The sequence below is a fragment of the Anas acuta genome, chromosome 23, assembly GCF_963932015.1.
Source record: "Anas acuta chromosome 23, bAnaAcu1.1, whole genome shotgun sequence".
Lineage (NCBI taxonomy): Eukaryota > Metazoa > Chordata > Aves > Anseriformes > Anatidae > Anas > Anas acuta.
In genome coordinates this window covers 1,435,256-1,456,874 of record NC_089001.1, presented here as the reverse complement: position 1 = coordinate 1,456,874, position 21,619 = coordinate 1,435,256, and the positions used below count along the sequence as shown (strand labels likewise).

Genomic DNA, 21,619 nt, shown 5'->3' with positions numbered 1-21,619 from the left:
GCTGGAAAAATGAGCTGGCTGATCCTGTGTTCAGAGAGCCTGCTCTATTCCCCGCGGAGCCTGAAATTTATGGTTTTTATCATGATAAAGAGCATGAACAATATCCGTAAAGGCTGATCAGGGACAGGACTCGAGCTGGCAAGAAGTGCCTCTGGACCAGGAGGAAGGTCTGTCTCGCCCAGCACCTGAACCACCGCTTGGATCAGCCACAGCTTCCCAGATGTGGGTGGGATATTTGACCGAGCTGTGCCCAGACAGCCCCATCCCCATGCTCACTGGGACCCAGGTTCAGGAGGATGCTGTGCAGCTGCTGGTGTGGACGTGCTTACAAATGCTCCTGGGCCAGGCCAGGGTAGGCAGCACGACCACGCACACACGAACCCTCTCCGGAGGCAAGAAAGACAGTCCCTGCAGGCTGTGTGCTACACCTTGCCACCGCACTGAACTGTTCTCCCAGGTTGTCTTCAGCTCTCCTTCCTCTGCTCCCCCTGCCCTGCCCACTCGCTCACAAATCCAGGCAGGATCAGCCCCAGCCCAGTGCCCGCCTGCTCCCTCCTCCACCGCCACGCGTGCCAAGCCTCTGCCTTCTCCTTTCCTGGGGAAAGCAGCCCAAAGCCTCTTACAAAACTGACTTATAAGCACCCCTCGGCTGTCCTGTTTGTATAACCATTCACAGACAGCCTTGCCTTTCATTTCCTTAATCTTAAATTGCATCAAAAAGGCAGAGATTAGAGGTAAAACCTCAATAAAAGACTGAACAAAAGCCTTTGCCCACATTGGATTCTCATGCCTAGCTTTGCCTTATTTTTTTTTTCTCTGCTTGTCTGACAGGCTGAGTATCTGAACCTTTAAAAAAAAAAAAAGAAAAAAAAAAAGAAAAAAACACCTAAGATTAAAACACTATTTAGAAAAGGCCATGCCAGTTTGAAATCACCTGTGGTTCATACATTAAACATCAAATGTACATTAACTCTGAATTATGGTCATGAAAAGCAAATCCTTTAATACCATTTTCTGTGTTCCACAGGCTGAAGCTTAGCATTAATAGTCCTGTTTTTTCGCAACCCAGTCAATGGAGTACTACTTTCCTGCCTTTTATTATTCCTCCACATTTGGAGATGTTCAAATGTTCCCGCTCCAGGAAGGAACACACACACACGCAGAAAAGCAGAAAGCGCAAACAGAAATGTTGGCCGGGCGCCTGCTCGCCACTGCCAGCCCTCCCAAACATTTCCAAATGGCGGTGGCAGCTGTCAGTGTTTTGCTGGCTGTTTAAGTGCATCTCCAAATGCCAAGGAGCTGATGCTACCTTCTTCCCTCTGAATGAGCAGAACGGCTCCAAGAAGGAGGAGCGGAGAGGAGCGCCTGGAGAAGCCTCAGCTCCCACCCGTATCAGCTCGCTGGAAACCCCCATGCCCGGGTTTGCCTTGCACCTCCTTGCCCACCTCACTCTTTCTGTAGTTTTCAGCATCTAAGAAAATAAATCCTTCCTAGTGCTGATGGGGCTTTCCTTTACTTCCCTCAGCTTTGCCTCAACCCGAGGGGTGTGTGGGCAGGGAGCACCGGGCATCACTGCACACCCCTGCGGTGCCCAACACGGTGCTCGGAGAGACGGCTGCCAATGGACCAAAGCCAATTCATCAGACATAGGGTGCAGCCCAGGGTGTCAAAAACCTTTCAACCCTGGCATTGATTCAAAAATATAAATCCCCAGCAGATTGCCAGGGTATGCTGCAGAAGTGAAGTACCTGTCCCTGGAGGAGGAGCGCAGTGAGGGAATGTCTCCAGTTTTATGGGGCAAGGGCTGGGGAGCAGTTCTGTTTTGACAGCACAGCAGCTCAATATTACGCTTGTAAGATATCTCCTCGGCACAGAGTTGGGTTTACACTTAACAACTTGAGAGAATTGTCTGATAGGCAACACAGCAATAAATAATAAATCCCCCAACTGCACTTCTGTCCTAAAATAACACAACAATTAAAGAATAGAATAGCAGCGGTGACAACAAACAAGGAAATCAAAGCATCGGCACAGGTTACTCAGACAGACACCCCCCTGGGTGACATTGCTTTAAAGAAAGAAAATGGTGTCTTAAAAAGGTACCTGGAAAGGGGAGGCTGAACCCCTGGCACTGAGTGGACAGCATTACCTCCAGACACAAAGGAGCCAGCTCCTGTTTTTATTTCAGACCGTTATTGAAAGTTGTCAGAACTTGTCCTGCTTTTCTCTTTTTATTATTCTTATTATTATTAATGTGTAAATAAAGTGCCCCAGGAGTGTTACCGGCACACAGAGTCTAATCCTGGGAGATTAATTTATGAGCGCGGAATAGGGTGAACCAAACTCGCGGCTTCTGTAAATTGCTGTCGGTTACAGCCAAGCGTGCCAGCCGCAGCAAAACAAACAGGACTCCAAACGCCTCGCTTGGAGGCAGGGGGGACAGGAACAGCAGCCCAGGAAGATAATAAGACACTGAGTTTGGTATTTACGCACAGCCTTTCTTCCCAAAGGATCCCTGAGTGTTTTGCAAGCCAGACTCCAGCTCTGCTTATCCCTGACAGAGGCACAGCCAGTACCGGCTTCCCAGCGCTTTTCTAGCAGTGCGTATCAGATTGCGTGCGGGGGGGAAAAAAAGGGGAGGCAAGACCCTCCAATTATTTTTCTCTAGCAGAAATGACCATCAGGAAGGATTACAACCCGTTTGTTCCAGGTCCAGTACAAGCAAGCAATAAAAAGACCTCCGCACTCAACCCTCGCCCACTTTCCTGCCGCTGCTATAGCTCCCCGCCGGGCAGCGTGGGCAGAGCCCATCGCAATGCGCCTGAGAAGGCAAACACCTCCTTGCAGCACAGCCTGCCCCTGTACGTGTCCCCTATGCTCTCCGTGTCCCCCTGCTGTGACGATGCCACCTCCAAGCAGCCGAGAAGAGCGCCCGGAGTGAGCCCGTCTCAGCCCTTGCGCTCTAAGTCTGGCTGCTTGTGGGGAGGATGGCTGTGGGTGACAAGGAGAGCTTTGGAGGGCGAGTGCTCACCAAAAGTGTTTGTGGCATCACGTCAGGGGCCTGCACGGGGCCAGGGTTAACATTTTGGGGAGGGGAGGAAAGGAGAACCAATTCCCCAAAGCAAAACAAGCTCTGCCTGACCCTCGCCCTCTGGTCACCCTGCAGGCTGCAGGTTATCACCACCGAGTTTTACTCGCGATTTACGTGGTGCACCACAGTGATTTTGAGCAGGAAATGCCAGCAGAAGGAACCAGGGGAATGGACCCACACTGCTGCTTAACCCAGCAGAGAGATGAGAGGAATCCAAGGGGCAGGGGCAGCCCCTGCTTCCAGGCCGCCAGGTGAGGCACAGCCATTGCTCACCCCGATCTCTGGATGCATTTCAAAAAAAAAATAAATCAATTTTTCTCTAATGCGTCCAGTTTCAGCAGATCCAAATGCTCTTATACATCTGGAGAAACAGGCCCTCAAGTCTCCTCTTCTAAACAAGCCTGAGGCCCCCTGCATCCCGAGCACTCCAGCCCCTTCCCCAGCTCTGCAGCACTGCCCACGGTAGGAGGCTGGCTCCGCTCTGCAGCTTTCCTCCTCCGTTACCAAATCCCAGCTTCCGCAGCGGGACTTTAACCTGATTTATTTTTTATCTTCCAAACATTTACTTTCTCATGTATAAATATTGAGTTGTGTGGAGGCTGAAGCAAATGCCCGGTGCAGACGAGCAATGATAGCAGCAGCACTCTGACAGGGTTATTTTTAAATACAAGCTTTAAAAATTACAGGGCTCCCAAGATCTTTTATTTCTCAGTCTAATTCCTTTTTTCATTTGTAAAAGACATAACAAACATGTTGCTTCTGACTTCATTGATTATTTTCCCATCTCTGCCTGTGGTTAAGCGAAGGAAAGGAATTATTGCTTATAAATAGGAGAAATCTTCACGCAATACATTAAGGAAGCAGCCCCTCAGCTACCAGAATTCACGGTAAAGTATTACCTCAATAACACAGTCAGGGAGACCAACATGGAAATAGTACCAGCTGCTTTTGGGATGACCGCTTTACAAATGGGCACATCCTCATCATTAATATTGCATTCCAACCATAACTTCTTGACTTGCCAGAGCTACCACGGCCTGTCATTATTTTAAGGCATTCTCTCCCTTTCCTTCCAAAGCAGGTGAGCAGCACTGGGGTTGCATTTCTCCCTGGAGGGGGAAGCCCTCAGGCACAGGGGACTGTTGTGGCTGGGGGGCAGAGCAGCCACCCCACCAGGCAGGAATGGGGCAGAAAAATGAAGGGGAGACCTTTCCTTTTCACTCAGTCCCAATAAAAAAGTTACAAGACACGCAGGGCTGCTGTTGGGAAGAAGTCTGGTGTCCCAGGCCTTTTGCCAATTTGCAGATCAGCCCCCAGAGGCTCCGGGCAGGCTCCACACCCCCACAGGGCTGGCTGCTGCCTGACAAAAGGGGTGCCCTTGGGAGTTGGAGGGTTCCCAAGGAAGGGCTGCCCCCCGTGTTTTGCCTTAATGAACCCCAGAATTTATCACCAAACATGTTTGATCCTCAGAGTGCTGCACTCTGAAAGTTTCTTCCCGAGCCTGTTGCTTTCCAGGATACCAAATGCTTTGTAATTGCTGTTCATAAAGGCAGTGGACAGTATTGCCAAGGAAAATAACTCCTAGCTGTAAATCTTAATAATAAAAATCATCAGACCCTTGCTTTTCTATTTGGACACAATGCCCTAGAGAAAGCCGTACGCTGTATGCCTTCCTTAGCGCTCCTGTCCTTTCCTTCCCTCTCTCTGCTCCAAAAACCCAATGCAGCTTTGAAGACAAGATTATTGCAAGGATATCAGGGGGACACAGAGGCTTGCCACTGTCGGTGATGTGAAGATTTTTTTTTTTCCAGCTTTCTGAGCCTGGAGCTGCAAAGGGCTCACGCAGCCAGGTGATGTGGGGTCGAAGCCTGGCTCTGCAGGAAGAACGGGGGCTCCGAGCTGCTTGTTACAAACCCACTCCTGCAACCCACAGAGGTGTGCATGGGGCTGAGATCAGCCCCTCCGAGTCACAGTGGGCTCTGGGTGCAGCAGGATGGGGCAGCGACACCCCTTCCCTCTCTGCATCCTCTTCAAGAATGAGGCACAGCAGGCAGGGAGCTGGTTTTTTCTTCTTCCCTTCTTTAAGGGAGTGGTTGATTAATCCTTTCTGAAAATTACTGCCTCTGAAGCACTCCCATTTGGTCATCCAAAAACAGAGACTCCCCAAATCACTATTTTCTTTTCAAATTACAGACCAGAAGCTTTTACAGCCACCTCAGTAGTTTGCATCTCTCCTAAGGCAGTAATGACTGAACATGTTAAACATAAGATGCCTGCTTCCTGGCCTTCTCCATGAAATGGAGAAAAATTATTCACAAAAACAGCTACTCACACGTTATCAGCAGCATATATTTTCTTATTTTTCCTTCCTTTCTATTTTTTTTTTTTTTAACCAGGAAACATTGTCATTGGGTTTTGGGAAAAAAAAAAAAAAAAAAAAAAAAAAAAAAAGATTTGTAAGCAATATTTTATTTCCAAACAAAGATTTTTCTCAGAAGTTTGTATGGGCAGAAAGATGTATTTCCCGATCAATGCTATGAGCTGCTCCAGTGACCGAGGCCCCTTGCAGGGGAGCACCAAATCACCTCGGGAGGCAGCGCTGTGCCCTGTGGTCCCCGGCTCCTGCACGCGGTGTGAGCTTGGCCAGGAGCCATCAGGGCTGGGAAGGTCACACTTTGCACAAGAATTACCTTTGTACAAATGTACAAAGGTGTATGTTTTTAATTTAATCTTTGAATTCAAATGGATCCAGTTCTTCCTCCCTCAACACACTTTTCAAACAGAAAAACTTTGGGGCAGTGGCAAGTCTGGAAAGACAGAAAGCTGTCTAACCCGAGCTGACAAAAGGGAAAGCAAACGTCCCTGCTCAAACAAGTTCTCCCGTCTGCGCTGACAGCTTGCCAGGCATGCGAGATAGCTCTTTTGATAATATTTAATATGGCTTCGATATAATGATGTCACATTATTTGCAATGACACTGGATCACTTCTGGAAAAAAAATTGCATGCTGTGCCTATCACTCGGAGCTGGAATGAATTACGGCTCCTGACAACGGCCATCTCGCCTCCCCGGCTGCGCTCTGCCAGGAGTTCCCCACAAGATTACTGGGGTATGAGACTGTAATGGTACAAGCAGTCAATAATTCAAGGGTTATTGATTGAAACCAGCCCTATTCTTTTTTAATTTATATGTTATCCAATTTTTTTTCACCTGTTTTATTTTTTTCTTCTTCATCCAAGGGCTCCGGGGCTTTCTCTCCTGACAAAAGCACCTGCTGGACAGGGCTGCCTCATATTCAACTTATTACTTTCTCCCATTCTTTAAATTGCCAAGGTAATTCGCGCAGCACTTACAGGAGCAGAGTGCTGGCAGTGCCACGGGGAGGGCAGGATTCAGGAGCGGCTGGTCCTGGCCCCACACAGCACCGGGTCCAGTGCTGGCACTCCGGGGAGGAGCAGGGCATCCCCAGCATGGCCTGGGAGCAATAAGGGATGCGAGGCACCAGCAGCCCCGTCCCACTCCCTCCTCTCTCCACCAGAATTCAATTATCTCCTCCCCATCCGTTTCACCTTGAAGGCAATGAGCAAGCTCCCCGTAACAAGCAGTTGAGGCTCGCAATGGCCACAACAAGACAATTTTAACCTTCATTCTGCAAATCGCTCCTCATATGTTACATTTCATAAGATCTAAATGACCCATGGCTCTTCCCTTTATATTTTACTGTCTCCCAGACACGGCTCTCTCTTTTTTAACCTGCGGTTTTGAATGCGCTTCCTTGCCAAGGCAGGGGACTAGGTTCCTCTCCAGCTCAGTGTTTCTGAATTTTTGTTTTGTCACACCGCTCTGTTCCTAATGAGCTGTTAATGATATGACCATTACCTATGCAAATTAGGAAAGCAGATTCAGAGGGTGTTTTTTACCTGGAGAGAGAGAGGCTGCTCCCTTAACACAGGAGATAATAAATCATGCTAGTGTTTTTGTTAAACTGCAACTCTTATGGGACCCAATGCGCTACAAATCTCAGCTGCAAGCTGCAGCAGCACAATCAACACCTTCTGCAAAATGGCACCGGACACTTAGGCAGGGAAGAGCCAGCTCTACCTCTGTTTTAATTAGATGAACAAATAAAATGTGATGTCTAAATGCCCTCAGCAGCCATAGCCAGGCTGCTCGGCCGTGATCTCAGCCGGCGGTTAAACGCCCCTTCCTCTCCAAGCGTGGCTTCAGGCTTTGGCAGAGGCTGCCGTAGCTCCTGGACCACAAACCAGAAAGAAGAGCAGCTCTTCTCCCCCTTGAAGCTTTCCCTTTGGAGATCCAGGGCACCGAGTGGGCTGTGGGGATCCGGGGAGCCCCGGGTAGGGGACGGGGCCACCTCCTTGGTGCCAGCTGCTGCAGAGCAGCCGCACGCCTTCCCCATGGCCCTGCTCCCCAGCTACCAGTGCCTTTATGTTACTGCCACATCCACACAAGATTGGGATTGCCTTGTGCTCACGTGGGCAGGAGCTGCCAGCATTTCTCACACAGGACACGCACAGCACTGGCTCACCGTGCCCGGTTTTTCCCCAAAGCCCCCCGAGCCTGGCTTGGGGTATCTCTGGGTCGTGCCCAGGCACCCCCCTGAGCTGCCCTGGGAAGATTGGATCTCAGCTTTCACGTGTCTTAAAGCCTGGCTGGTCGTAGGAATCTCTCTCCAGAGCACTTATCCTTCCTTTTCTTTTGGTGGTGTTTAATTAAATATCTCTTTGTTTGAAGGGAGCCGCTGGTGGCTATGAGCTCTCCTATGCTTTATCAGTGAGCACAATGAGATAACTGTCCAGAATCTTGCCTGACCTTTCTGCAGCTCACAAAAAAATGGTATTCAGTGGTTTCGTTCTTCTATTCTCTCACATTATCTCTTGCTTTTCTACTCTGTGCCGCGCGCTAAGGTTTCTGATAGTGACTTATGAGTTGCTATCAAAAATATTAAGAAAAGAACCTAAAATATCCCTGGCAGTTTAACAGCCTTGAAAACAGAATGGCCTGTCTCTCGCTGGCCATTGCGAGCTGTTGCCAAGAGCATGGAAGGTCAGACTTTAATGAACTGGTGAGAATTAAACAGAAGAAATGAAACTGAAAGGTGCCCTAGTGGCTTGAACTGACTTTAAAGCAGCTGACCTTCGGAAAGAATGAAACAGTTTTGGTTCTTAAATGTTCAAGAGTTGTTTTTCGTTTCCGTCTTTGCAGCACGATGCTTCTCAGATGAACGGCCGTGCTGGCCGGACCACCGATGCTCGGGACCTGGGTGCAGATGCTGCCTGCAGGTGGCTGTGGAGAGGGCAGGGTGATCCCCTGCCTGTTCTCCACCTCTTGCAGAGCTGAGCAAGCACCCAGCTCCATCCTGCTCGAGGCCAGGCGTACAGCTCATCCCCAGGACCCCAGAACCTGCAGGTCCCCAAGGCCAGAACCCATCTCCCCTCTCCTCAGGTGCACAAAGCCCTCATCAGCACCATCCTGGAGATCCCAGGCTGCTGCTCTGAGCTAAGCTCAGCTTGAGGGCTACGAGGAGACTGCTTATGCAGAGACAAGAAGGCAGAGGGCAATGACTTGTGCACTAAGGTTTAAAACTAAATTTCTAGACGTTTTCTGAAATTGTGCCTGGGAGGAAGAGGTCACACTGGAATAGCCAGGCTCTTGCTCACAGAGGCATCCTGAGCTTTATAATTTTCCCTATACCTTTTACAGGCCAAACAAATAAATGAATAGGTAAAAATAATAAGGCCGGTTTCTTGCAGAATAATTGTTCCAGGCAGTTATTTATTAATGAGGAGAAACAACATGTCAACAGACAGCAGGGCTAGCTGTAGAACTAATGCTAGCGAAGGCACGGGTTACAAGCGAGCCGGGGCTGCTGTCAGTCTGTGTTTGCTAAACTCTGTGATCATCAGTTAATTACCCCTGCGTGGATGTGCTCCTCTGCAGGAAGACCTCCACACTGTGTGGATGGCACTCGGAGGGGCTCAGGGCCACCCTTGGCCATGCAGGCAGCTCTGGGCTGGCTTCGTGTCACTGCGACTACAGAACAAGCCTGTGTGGCCTCCAAGAGCTGCTGCGTGCCATGAAACCCACATCGCATCCTCACCACCACCAAAAACCTGCATTTTCCCCACTGGAGGTGTCACATCTAGGAGTGTGGGCAGGACCAGGTGGTTTCCAGGTGCCTGGCAGCCCTTCCATGTCCTGTGTTTCATGAGCTCATGTTCCCCAGCCTCCAACACAGCTCCTAGACCTTTTCCCCAGCATCGTCTGGAGCAACCCAAAAACTCGGTCTACTGAAGTCCCCCCCAGCCTGGGGAGGCAGGCAGCAAGGAGGGCTGCGGATGTGGCTCTGCTGCCTGTACAAATAGCTTCCTGCAGTCATTCGGCAGTGATAAGGGCAGGCAAGCAAAGTTGGTAAAATACAAACTTTCATTGAAAATATTCCTCAGCATGACGCGTATCAGCAGCAGCACAGTGAATAAATCCATTTTAATGGAATTATCCATTTCAGTTCCCAACTTAATTGAGCTTTGCCCTGCAACTTAGCACAAGGGTGCCTCTCTTAATTAACCCCATGCAGGCTGCAGTGTTTTACTATCACTTACACACGTACCCAAAGGTTAGTTTGAGAGACGCTATCTATGCGACGTGATTTATCATGGTTTGAGAGCTCAGCTGTCACGGGGAGAAATGTCCCCATTTTTATTCAGCAGCACTGGATATGAAATTGTGCAACTGCGGAGTGAGGAGGAGCTGCAGAGCCCGTCAGTTGTGGTTTATGGGACGAAGCTGTCAGGTTTGGTTACTGGCGAGGTGCGTTGTAAGCAGAGCTGCTAACAAGCAGAGCCTCGGAGCGGGGCTGCGTGGGCTCCCAGCGACTCGGTGCCGTCTGCCTGCACGAGCACACCTACCTGTGCAGGGCTCCCAGAAGAGCTCACCTGAAGCCCAGCCAGAAGTGGGCTGCCAGTAAAATGCCTGGCATCAGCAGGGGGTGCCCCAAAAAAACCCACAAGGGGTTTCACTGCACTGTAGAGCTCTGGGGCAGCTGTGTTTTGGTCAGTGCACAGCTCTGTCCTGGTGTCCCAGCACCAACAAAGGTACAGGGGGTGAGGATGATGGGGAGGAGATGGGGTCACACAAGGAGACAGCCCCAGAGCACACACCCGGAGAGCTGGCCAGGACAGTGGCCAGCCTCAAGGGCGGTACAGACCACGCATGCACCGTGCTTGAGATGGAAAAGTTGCTCTAGCTGACAAGTTTCCTCCTCCAAGATAACATCTCGCACTCTCAGGGACACACTAAGCCCAAAGAAGCCTGTCCAGCTACTTAATAAGTCATTGAGGATGAGTAGTTTAATTAACTTACCCAAAATTTCTCCTTTCTCTTTCCCATTTTTGCTATTAATATTTTTCTCTATCTGATAATGCAGCATAGTTAATTCTTTCTGGCTTTATAATGAATGATGCCGTGATGAAAAAAGGTTAGCAGTGCTTCAGGCAGCTTTTAATTATCCAGCTGAGCAGGTAAAAGCACTTTATTCCTTGCCTTCCCCCCTGCATGCAACACCTTTGCTTGGCAATTAACTGGGGAGCGCGGCAGCTCTTTCTGCACCTTTTTGGTTTCCAACAAGAGGAGCTGTGAAGCTCGTGGCACCCCCAATTTTCTACTGCTGCCCACCAGGCACAGCCTGAGTCTCTGCTGAGGAAGAGGAGGGATGGGTGCTACCGAAGGCTGATCTAGATGGGACGTGACTCGTGCCCTGCCTGGGCAAGGGGCTGCCCAGGGCCATTTCCTACAGCCCAGAGAGGATGAAGAGGAGACTTCAGCCCCTGCAGCAAGCACCAGCACAGCCGAGGACCTCTTGCTGCATCAGAAAACATCTGCTGGCACTGCCAAGGCCAGACCTTGCAGGGCCTGGTGCAGCCCTGGAAGCTTAGCCAATAAATTGAATATTTACAAGGCCATATATACACAACAGCACATCCGTAAATCAGAAGCAACTCCTAGCAAAACTTTTTTTGGTATAAATAAATCACTATTTTTACAAAATAAATTAGGTGCCCAGAACGCTCATCGATCACCAGGCAGGTAAAGGAGCTCGGTGCGAGCAGCCAGGAGCCGCGGAGCGCTCAGCGCGCTGCTGGGAAGGTGGCAGGAGACGGATGAGGAATCAAAGCGAGCAGAAGAAATTTGCTTCTAATTCAGTTCCTCTGTTTTTAAAAACTCATATATACTCCGTGACATTTGCTGCATGAAGGGTCAGTTATGGGGTGGCTTCGGAAGCTCACAAAGCCAGGCTCTGTAACCAGAGCCAGCAGCGCAGCCCCCGGGGTCCCCGTGCTGGGCACGGCGCTGAGCCCGGCAGCATCCCCCAGCAAAGTCACCTCCGGCCCGCGGAGCACATTTAGCTTTGGTGAAGGCTATTGCAGCCGTTCGGGCTGTAAGTGGAATTCATAATCTCCTGCAATGACCCATGAAAACGGCCGCATTACACGCTTTCCCATCGAGCGTTTCTTTATCTTGGCTGCTGCGAGGCTATTTCTTTTCATCAGCAGCGTGACCCTGGCAGCACTCACACTGCCTGCCCGGCTGCATCGCGAGGTGGGGAAACTGAGGCACGGGCAGCGAGCCTGGCCTGCCCAAAATCCCAGGTCCAGGTGAATTTCACCTCCTGCCCCACCAGCAGCACCGCTCCGGCCAGGACGCACAGCAGCCCAACAGCTGTGTTTGTTTCCCTGCTTTAAATCCTGAATGGAAATGTCACGAGGACAATCACCATGGTGACATTTCAGCAGCTCCTTATAGAGCTATGCGGGAAATGAATTTTTTTTTTAAAAAAAATCCCTATTAAAAATGGAATGACAAAAACAATTTTCTGCCTGAAATTTGTTCTGAGAGGTTTTTATGGACTTTTTAAAAGAGAAATGTTCCCAGCAAAGAAAGTTTGAAGTGTTGGGTGTTGTAAGGGTTTCATTTCTTTTTTAATGAAAACTCAGACTTCGCTGGAAAGATGACTTTTTCTGTACATTAGTAGTATGCAGAAATAAAACTTTGTTGAAACACCTTTTACCAAATTTTTGTGAGAATCATTTCATACTAGGCTGCAGTGTAAAATCATTGGATACAACAGAAATGCTTCTGGCACGGAAAAATAAGCACGGGTTGTATTTTTGTACGATAAGGCCCTAAGACAACATGAAAAAACATGAATGCACTCCACCACAAACGCACCACAGGTAATTTAAAGCATTGTATGAAATCCACTGAAATTAGAGCACCAATTAGTGCCACAAGGCTGGAACGATGGGCAGAAGGACTTCAGTGTGAAGAGCATTATTTATTTTAGAGGTTACATATGTGAAAAAAATTATGACAAACTATTTTTGCTCAAGCCAGCCTTTTTTTTTTTTTCCATGAAAAACACAAAAGCTGGAAAACACTGACCAGCTGTGATAGAGCAGCAGCACACACACTTGGCATTGGGGATGTGCACGTGCCATCACTGTCTGACAGTGCCTGAGCACAGGGACCTGCCCCGGGAAGCCCACAGGACCCTCTCCAGGGAAGCCCACGTGATACAGACCAGCTGTACAGACGGCTCCTAAAGCTGCTCTGAACAAACTGTTTTTATTAAAAATAGCCTGCTTGTACACGTACATTTCTGTGCGCTTTTTTGCTGTGTGTAAAAATATTAACACAACCTTTGCTTTCTGTTTTTAAAGTGAGGAGCCTTCAGGAACACACTAAGTAACAGCCCCTGCCCCAGTACACTTGTGGAGTGATCACTTCGAAGCTATTTCTTATCTACCAGAAAGAAAATAATAAAAATCTCAGTGAAGAACAAGTGGGCTTGTTTCTCTTCACCTTCTCAGGCAGCAGGAGGAGTAACAAAGAGTGGCTTTCAGTTCAGTTCTGTGCAGCCTTCGCCAGTGAGCTGAGCTCTGATAGAGCGATGGGGCAGATGGATAGGGTGGATGGATGGACAGGGTGCTTGCAGCCCATCCGCACAGCGCAGCTGCAGCTCAGGCACAAACCAGCCGACAGAGCCGGGCACCAACCTCATGGTCACGCCTGCAGCTGCTCTTCTGCCACACCATTTTGCTGCACCGAGGAAAAGAAGAAAGGCAACAGGAGCAGGGCAGCTGATGTGAAGCCAACTGTCAGCTTTCCTCTCCTCCTCCTGCTCTCAGCCGTTGTACCTGCACCTCAGCTGCCCTCCACCATGGGGCCGAGCACGGCCACTGCTCCGGAGGATTATCCCAGCCGAGGTTTTCTTCTCTAAGTCAGCGCAGAGCTTGGCAAGGCCAAGAGAGATGTGGGTGATTATTTGAGTCCCTTGTTCCTCCGACCGGCTTGTGCATCTCAAAAGAATGCTAATGTTCACGTCTTTATGAAAGCACTCGAGTTCATCAGCTTTGCAAAGAAGAGAAATTAAATCAAGATTTAATTGGGATATGCATGTTTTATTCATGGTACTATCCACAGGAGAAGCCAGACAGCTGAAGGTAAAGAAGAGGGGAAAAAAATCTTTTGAAAAGTTGTTTCTCTCTGATTAAATAGAGATAGTTTCTCACTTCAAAGGGAGTGCTCCTTTAATGTATTTTAAATGCTCAAATGCGCTGTTCCAATGGCTCTGTGCACCAGGCCACTGCGCACCGCTCCGGCCAGAGAGGCACCTGCTCCTGCAGCAGGCTCCGTGGATGCAGGAGAGCGGGCGAGGTGAGCAAGCAGACTCCTTTCTTCCCCCATCTGTCCCACAGCTCCAGCACTGAGGGCACTGGGTGCCAGGCATCGCCCAGATCCTCCCTGAGCTGGGCACTGCCCAGGGACATGGGAAAAGCAGCTGGCTCGCAGCTTCTGGAGGGTACACGAGGAAGGAAAGAGCTCCATTTTTCAGGTCTGCCTTCACCAATTCAGAGGCTGGGAAACAGCGTCTCTTCCTTTTCTGTGGCTGCAACAGAAAGTGGGGAGAATGAATTTCATTCTCACTACCTCACTTCTGAGTGAAAGCCTTCCTTTATTTCTAAATTTGCATATTTTCATGTGTCTATTTTCAGGGCTACAGCAGACTCCAGCTGTGGGCAGAAGTTGTCAATGCAAAATGCCACGCAGCTCTCAGGGGAATTTTTCCAGCTGGCTTTTCAGCCAAGCCAGGAAAGTTTCACAACTGGTCTGAAAAGCAGCTTGCAGTGCTGCTCCTCTGAAAAAGTACACCCTGCTCTGCCTCCCTGCATGGGACTGGAGCTGGAAGGGACAGAGAAGATGGGACAGGACTTGTGGCAGATCTGGATAAAGGCCATCAGCCATGGAAGAGGGGACTGTGCACGTGCTTAGCACTAAGCAGGTGCTTAAACAGAGCCCTGCAGTAGATGATCTTGAGCATGCACTTAAGTGCTTTCCCCATAAAACACTGCTCCCACCCCGGTGTTAGGTAGCTCTGGGTTTGCAGTATGTCAATGGGCTCTCGACACAGCTGGGGAAGATGCTGAAGTGACTGATGACAACCACCCTTCTGGCTGCCACGGCTACGGAGGATTTTTTTCTTGTCACAAAGACATCTCTGCTGGAAACCTTTCCATCTTCCACCTTTTCCAGGGCCTGGATGCCCCTCAGCTGAGACAGGAGAGAAAAGCATCCTGCCCTGGGGATGCAGGAGGGCAGCACCCAGCAGAGCTGGAAGGAAGCAGGCAGAAACACCGAGGGGCAGGGTGCAAGAGGCACACAGCTGGGGGATGCAGAAGAGAAAGGCCACGGGAGGATGGGAAATGCAGCACCAAAAAGCCACAAAAGCAAAGCTTTCAGGACACAAGGAAGTTCTGGTTCACTTTTTAGATTGAAATGTTAATGCGAGCTGCTGCAAGATAGCAGAGAATGGGGATCTGTGCAGCAATGTTTATGTCGCTCCTGGTGGGAATTTCTCTATAAAGGACCAATTGTTCGGTGCCTGTGCCTGACAGAAGTACAATTGGAAAAGTGGAGGAGAAAAGAAGAAAATCTTCTCAGTAACTTGTGCCCTTCAGAAGCGGCCCCTGTCGCATTCTGTGCCTGGCGGAGCTGCCGCTGCCTTGGGAGTCTCAGATCTTTGTTAAGAAAAGGACACGAAGAGAAACACGAGTCCTCCCGAAGGCTCATTATTCAAACTGCTCCAGACCCAGCACACAAGTGCCGGTGACTTTGGAAGATGAACAATCTTATCTCCTGGGTGAAAAGGACCATTTGTTGTTTACTGTCCAGGAGAGAAAACTCACAATAGACACGAGGAAACTTGGAAAATATCACAGCAAAACTTGCCGGGAGGGCTGCGACGTGGGGAGAGCAAGGAGCGATGCTGCTGAGCGGGGCAGGGCTCAGCACAGCGAGGGGATGTTTTTCTAGCAAACAGTGTGGGCAGCTTCCAAGGCCCCAAAACTTCTTCAGACATCTTATGGGTTTCTAGCAAGAAGCAGCTAAGGACGGAGCTGTAGATCCCACAACAACCTATGAGCATCTCTCCTAGAGGAGCGAGCCAAAACCTGCCTAGGCAGAAATTAAATGATCAAATTTTGTTCAAGCATGTGCCCATGAGAAGCATTTTCTCATCAGTTTTGTTCAGCCCCAAACCAGGCATCACCACTTTGCAGGATAGGTGCCCCTGTACCTTCCTCCCCCAGTACCTGTGCTGCTGCTGGTGAGCAATCCCTGCCACAGCCCAGCCCTGCAGAGGCAGCTGGGTTAATTTGGAAATCAGCTCCTGCGTTCATCCCTGCCATTCCACAAATTGTGGGCTCTTTTGGAGCCGCCTCCCAGAGCGAGCCAGGCCTCCAGAGCTCTGCCTAGCTTAGACATCTCAGCCTTTGTGCTTGTGATAAAGTCAAGGCAAGAGTGCTCTGTTATTCGTTTCATCAAAAATTGTGCACATAAATGCACGCATGTGGCTAAAATATAGGGCACATGGAGAGAAACATATAATTTATTCTAGCAACTCTATAAACAGTCCCTCAAAGAAAGGGCTTCTTTCACTCAATAATGCATCCAGGACCCTCAGCAAGGACCTCTGGGCGCAGTGGGAGGTGGGAGCACCAGCACCAGTGCTGATTTAACAGCAGCATGCCTGGGGTTATCCTGTCCTCTGGGAACAGGGGAGGAAGAGATTACACAAAGAGAAACGCGCAGGTCAGTGCCTGTCTCCCTGCCAGAGGAAGGTGGGAGCAGGAGCACAGAAGAACATAATGGACCACAGGGCTGTCCGCCTCCTCCTCCACAAGGAAAGGAAATAACAGGAGGAGAGGGGAGGATGAGGAGAGAAGAGCTCAAGCTGAGCATCCTCAGCCACCCTCCAGAGCAGCAGCACAGCGAGCGCCTGCAGCACGTCCTGGCAGCAGCCCTGCCTGGCTGTCCTGGGGCTGCTGGCAGATTTGCAGCCAGTGTTTGTCTTTGTCACTTGTTTATTTGGAGAACGCAATGCCAGCACTGGTTTAGATGGTCTCTGTGGTAGCTGGAGGAGAGCAATCCAGGTCCCCGGAGAGCTGGCGGCTGGGCAGCGGCGTGACTCATCATGGGCACAGAGTTAATCAAAAGAGGTTTTGCATCCCTTCTTCCCCCCCCCTCCCGAATGGCATCTCTTAATGATAAAAGTCCCCGTGGTTTATAATTACCAGTTTGACAAGTTCACAAGTTCTCTGTTAATTATTATAATTAGCTTTCACTCGGTGAGAATGCAGGAGTTTAACAACAATATTAACAATGGGAGGACTATTATCAAGAATTAACTACAAAGAGCCGACTAGAAAGAGTTCCTCCTGCCTGCCGGGGAGACCTATTAGTGAGGAGCCCTGCTCTGCTGTCCTCAGCCTTGCTTAACTCAGCACTGCCTTGAAACTCGCTCGGAGAGTTAAAAGCAACAGTTGCATCCACAGAACTGGTAATGGAAGGGAAAAACTCACCCTGTGCTGCTGGGAATAGGACTGAGATTCCAAGCAGCAGATAGGAGGAAATTACAGTCGCAGGCTGCCAGGGACCACAGCCACACACCAGAGAGGAGCCTGGTGCCACATTTGCACAGCCCTCCTCCACTGGGCACAGCCACGTGGCACGCATGGCACCAGCAGCAGGGTGGCTGGTCCCCAGTACATGCCCTCACCCGGGGCTGCCCCGTGAGCCCCAACCTGTCAGCAGAGGCAGGTGGGTACCAAAGAATTTTCGAAGTGGGAGCACCCCAAAACAACAGCCCAAGGCTGTGCTCTAGGAAGCACACAGCACCAGACAACGGGCTGAACAAATATTAGAAAAACATCAGTTTTCAGCACCCTGTGAACTGAAGAAAAACACACTGACTTCTCCAACACAGCAAGACCCGGAACAGACCAACATGGTGCAACTCCCTCATTTCCAAGTTCAAATGTACACAAAATATTTATCCGAAGCGCAGGAGAGCCCAGAGAGGCAAGCTGTGCGAGTAATTAGTTATCTTGAGCTCTTTCACACCTGAAACAGAAGGTTGGAGGGTTTTTGTTTTGCTATTTTCTTTTCCTAATCGCACCTTAGTGAAGCGGCAGCAGTGACCGAGAAGCTTTGGGAATTGACATTGCCAGCAGAAAACACCTTCCGAAACACACGGGAATGTACCTGAGCCTGGGACTGGGACCCCACTCCCGAGGAGCAGAGGCTCACGTGCTGGGGAACCCACCCAGACCCCCTGGGCTCTGGGCTTCTTCCCTGGCTGGAGAGCTTCACGTGCTTGTCAGGCAGCACGTACTGCGCACACTGTTTGTGAGAAATACTCCATTTCAAATACACACACTTTTTTTTTTTTTTTACTGTAAACATGTTTTGATGAAAGTCTCAGTGAAATATTTTGAAGTTTCTGAAATGGAGTGCTTTAGTGTATGCTCTATGAATTTCCTTGGAGTAATTTCTGTCTGAGGGATTTAAATTTGCTTTTACATCCCAAAAGCAGAATGGGGAAAAAAAACTTGAAACCACTAAGATTCCCTGCAGAGAGAACAGGCATTTCCCAGCTACATCTGTTGGGGGAAGAACAGCTACAGAGCCTGAGGTCTGTGAGACAGCAGCAAGATAAATAGCTTCATGCCCTGCCAGCCCGTGCTTAGACCTCTCCCCCCACACAAACATCCACGCTGCATGCCAAGCACTTTCTCCTGGGACAACAACCCCTCAGCACCCATCTCCGAGCACAGCAAAGCCCCTGACCCCAGCATCTCACAGCACTGCCCGGGGAACACAGCAGTACACCAAGGGCTGAAAGCTGCAGCAGGGTCTGAGTCCTGCCAGGGCCAGCTCCGCACGCACACCCACCTCAGTCCTCATCCCTGCTTCACTCCTAGCAGCAGGGATTTATTCATGAAATTCCCCAGGGAATAAATTCTTGCAAACATCTCAAAACTACAGACAGAGGTAAGGAAAAGACCACAAACAAGTCAGATGTTATATATATATATATTCATTCATACACACACACATATATATAATATTTTATATATATAGCAAGTGGAAATGCAGAAGAACAGAGGAGACAATTTCAGAGCAGAGTGTGTGCTGTTCATGGTGTGTGGAAAGCATTCGTTCTCTTTCCAGGGAATTATTAAAGGGTTAGCATCAGGGAACAAATAACTTTTAAATGAAGGAATTCCTTTTGCTTTGCCCTTGCAAACAAATCATTGGTTAACAGGAGCATCAGTGTGGAGATGCTGGACTGCTCCTCTCTAAGCCTTCTGGGAAACTCCTTTGAACACTTACAACATCAGAGCATAGGACCTGATTTGTTAGACAAGCCTGACTTTATTATTTTTTTAAAAGGGGGATATTATCTTCTGCCTCCAAAGGAAAGGGGAAGAGGAAAAAGCCACTGATACAGAAGGGGGTAGAGATACAGAACCTCATTATTAAACAAAATAAATAAAATATACTAGCAGAAAAAGTGTCTTGGCTTTATTACTATATTCTGTCCTCTAAATATTTCATTTCCAACTAATGCACAAGCCAAATGGAAAAAAATCAAGCAAAACTGCACTACTTAGAATATACTTAATTATTGATTCAGCCAAGAGGGAAAAAAGGAAAGAAAATAGAGGGGAAGGAAAGGCAAGGAGCTGTTGGCAAGTTCTCTGTCCTAGAGCTGCTGCTTCAAACCCAAGCAGCTCTCTGGGGAGAGCAGAGCATCCCAGCTGCCCACAGCCCATGTGCTCCCTCAGGTGCCAGGGCTGGGGAGCTCCATTCCTTTAACCAGAGCCAAATGTTGTCCCTTTTTCCTCCATTTCACAGGCAGAGCCCAACACAAAGCAGAGCACGCCACACGCTCACTGTCACCCACGCTGATTTTTCTCATTTTCTGTTTGCTTCCCTTCCTCAGAAGCACAGGCCCAGGCACTGCCAGCCCCAGAGAAGTTTTGCAGGGCAGAGAGAAGCAGAAGGGCTGCTGGTGCTCTGGCTGGGTGCTCTGCCTGTACTCATTTATTCACCAGTCCAGAATTTTGCTTCCTCTTAAAACCATTTGCACAAGACATTCCCAGAACATCCTTCCCTCAGAAACACTGCCTCAGCGGTTAAAAGCTGAAAACACACTGGAGCAAAGAGCTTCAACTCCTGCTAGCAACTGCCAGCATCCCTCCCTGGGGACGTTCTGCCTTAGACAACCCTCGCTGGCTTCCCAGCTCGCTGACACACAGCAGCAGACACGGTACGAGATATGAGATTAGAAGCGACTCACCCGAGCTGTCCCCAACCTTGTCAGCATCCTCATCTTCCTCCCTGGGCACAGCAGCACAAACCAACCCAGCCCCAACCAAACCAAGCAGAGGCAGCCCTTTGTAGGGTCTATTTATACCGAAGTGCCAGCAGCTGGAAACGGGCGCTTTCCACCACCATAAAGGGGCAAACCGAGCACACCTGTGCTGGGGGCACCAGCAGGAAAAAAAGCTTTGGACAGCGGAGGAAGGGAACAGAGAATAGGAAATCAATGGCGAGTTGAGGCCAGAGAGAGCAATTAGGCCTGGGAGCCCCGCCGCTCACTGAGACAGGAGTGAGTTTTTAAGCGTGTGTGAACCAGATTTGTGTGCTTACACAGGGCTGAAAATCTGCCAGACAAGGCAGTTTAACAGCGTTGCCACTTATAGGGAGAAAAACCTAAGCCTCAGTGCATCTGCAAACAGACTCAAGGGACCCGATTTTCTTTCCCTGCTGGGTTAAGCCCAAAGCAGCAGTTCTGAAGTTGTGGGAATTGCACGGGAAGAAACAGAGGGGAAGGGATGACTGCAGCTGGCAACGAGCACAGAGAGGAATGAGCTGTCAGGGCTCAAAGGTGTTCAGCAAGTAAAATAAAATAAAATAAAAAAATAGGCAGAAATACCAGGTCTGACATTAACTTTCATGCTCGCTCTCCCTTCCAGCAGGTATTTGCTGAAGGAAGAAAACATTTTGGTCATTGTTTTTTTTGTGGAAATCCTGTGGTCCATGTTTTAGAACAAAAGGCAAATGGAAACACTGACAAAACCCATTTCTAATTCACAACAAAACGTTCCCCTGAATACATCAGCTCGGAGTCTGATTTCTCACAAGCTTGTCGCTGCCATCACCTGCATCTGCCCTCCATCTCCTAGCCTGGAGAACCATCCACCTTTCCATATTCAAATCCTTCCTAATAAGCTAATTTCTCCCACGAGACACGGTTTATTATAGAGGCAGCAGGCTGTTAACCCTGCCTCTGCACAACTCTCCGTCACCCTTCCCAGTGCCTCCCTGGCGCCGTGCCTGGGGTGCATCCAGCCCCAGGGTGCCCGGACAGGAGCTGCTCAGGGCTCTGAGCATCCTGCAGGTCCCACGTGCCCCCAGTGCTGTGGATAACACGAGTGTGCCCACGTGTGTGTGCCCACAGGGGTGGTGGGGCTGGCAGCGAGTGTCCAGCTGTGCACCCAACCCCTCCTGCAGGCACATTATTTATTTATTAGTTATTTACCTGCTTGGGGGCAATTATTGCTGGCACAAGCATGAGCTGGGGCCACCTGCACAGGTGGTGGCTCTGGGGCGCAGTGGCTCTGCTCCTGAGCTAAAATGCAATTTTGTAGGGTTTACAAGGAGACAGGGTGACAAGATGGGATGTGCCAGACAGGACGCTCATTTCCCAGTCACACCAAACTGGGAGCTGTGGTCTGAGTCTCCCACACAGGTGATTTAAAGCCCCTCTTTCAGCCACCTTCAGCTTTCATCCCCCTAATGTCTGTATATCTCGGTGTCTAGATGTTTCAGTCTATACTTCCCTCTCTCATTCCTATATGTGCTGACCTGTCTTCATGCCCACTGACGAACACAAAGCAGACCTGCCTGCGAGTCTAGAAGGAGGATAACAAAAGCTGGTGCAGGAGGCTTGCATTTCAATGTTTTTTGTGGGAGAAAGGCAGCAGGAGAAGCAGCCCTGTGTTTTCCAGCTACCCAGATCTAAATATTTATAAGTGACTTTTGAGAATGCCTGACCTTCTCCAACCCCTTCTGATGAGCTGCCACCAGGCTCAGCGCGGGAGC

At 49.6% G+C, this 21,619-nt stretch overlaps 2 long non-coding RNA genes across 2 annotated transcripts in view; both read right to left on the bottom strand.

The window, feature by feature from the left end:
* The window catches only part of LOC137843666 (uncharacterized), an 82,500-nt gene that overhangs the window by 28,852 nt on the left and 32,029 nt on the right, over window positions 1-21,619 (bottom strand). The gene's annotated exons all lie outside the window — the stretch shown is intronic.
* Window positions 12,616-20,113, bottom strand: LOC137843665 (uncharacterized). Its single transcript, XR_011089609.1, has 2 exons — window positions 19,812-20,113; window positions 12,616-14,057 (listed from the first exon to the last, which is right to left on the bottom strand). It is a non-coding gene; the product is annotated as an uncharacterized lncRNA (long non-coding RNA).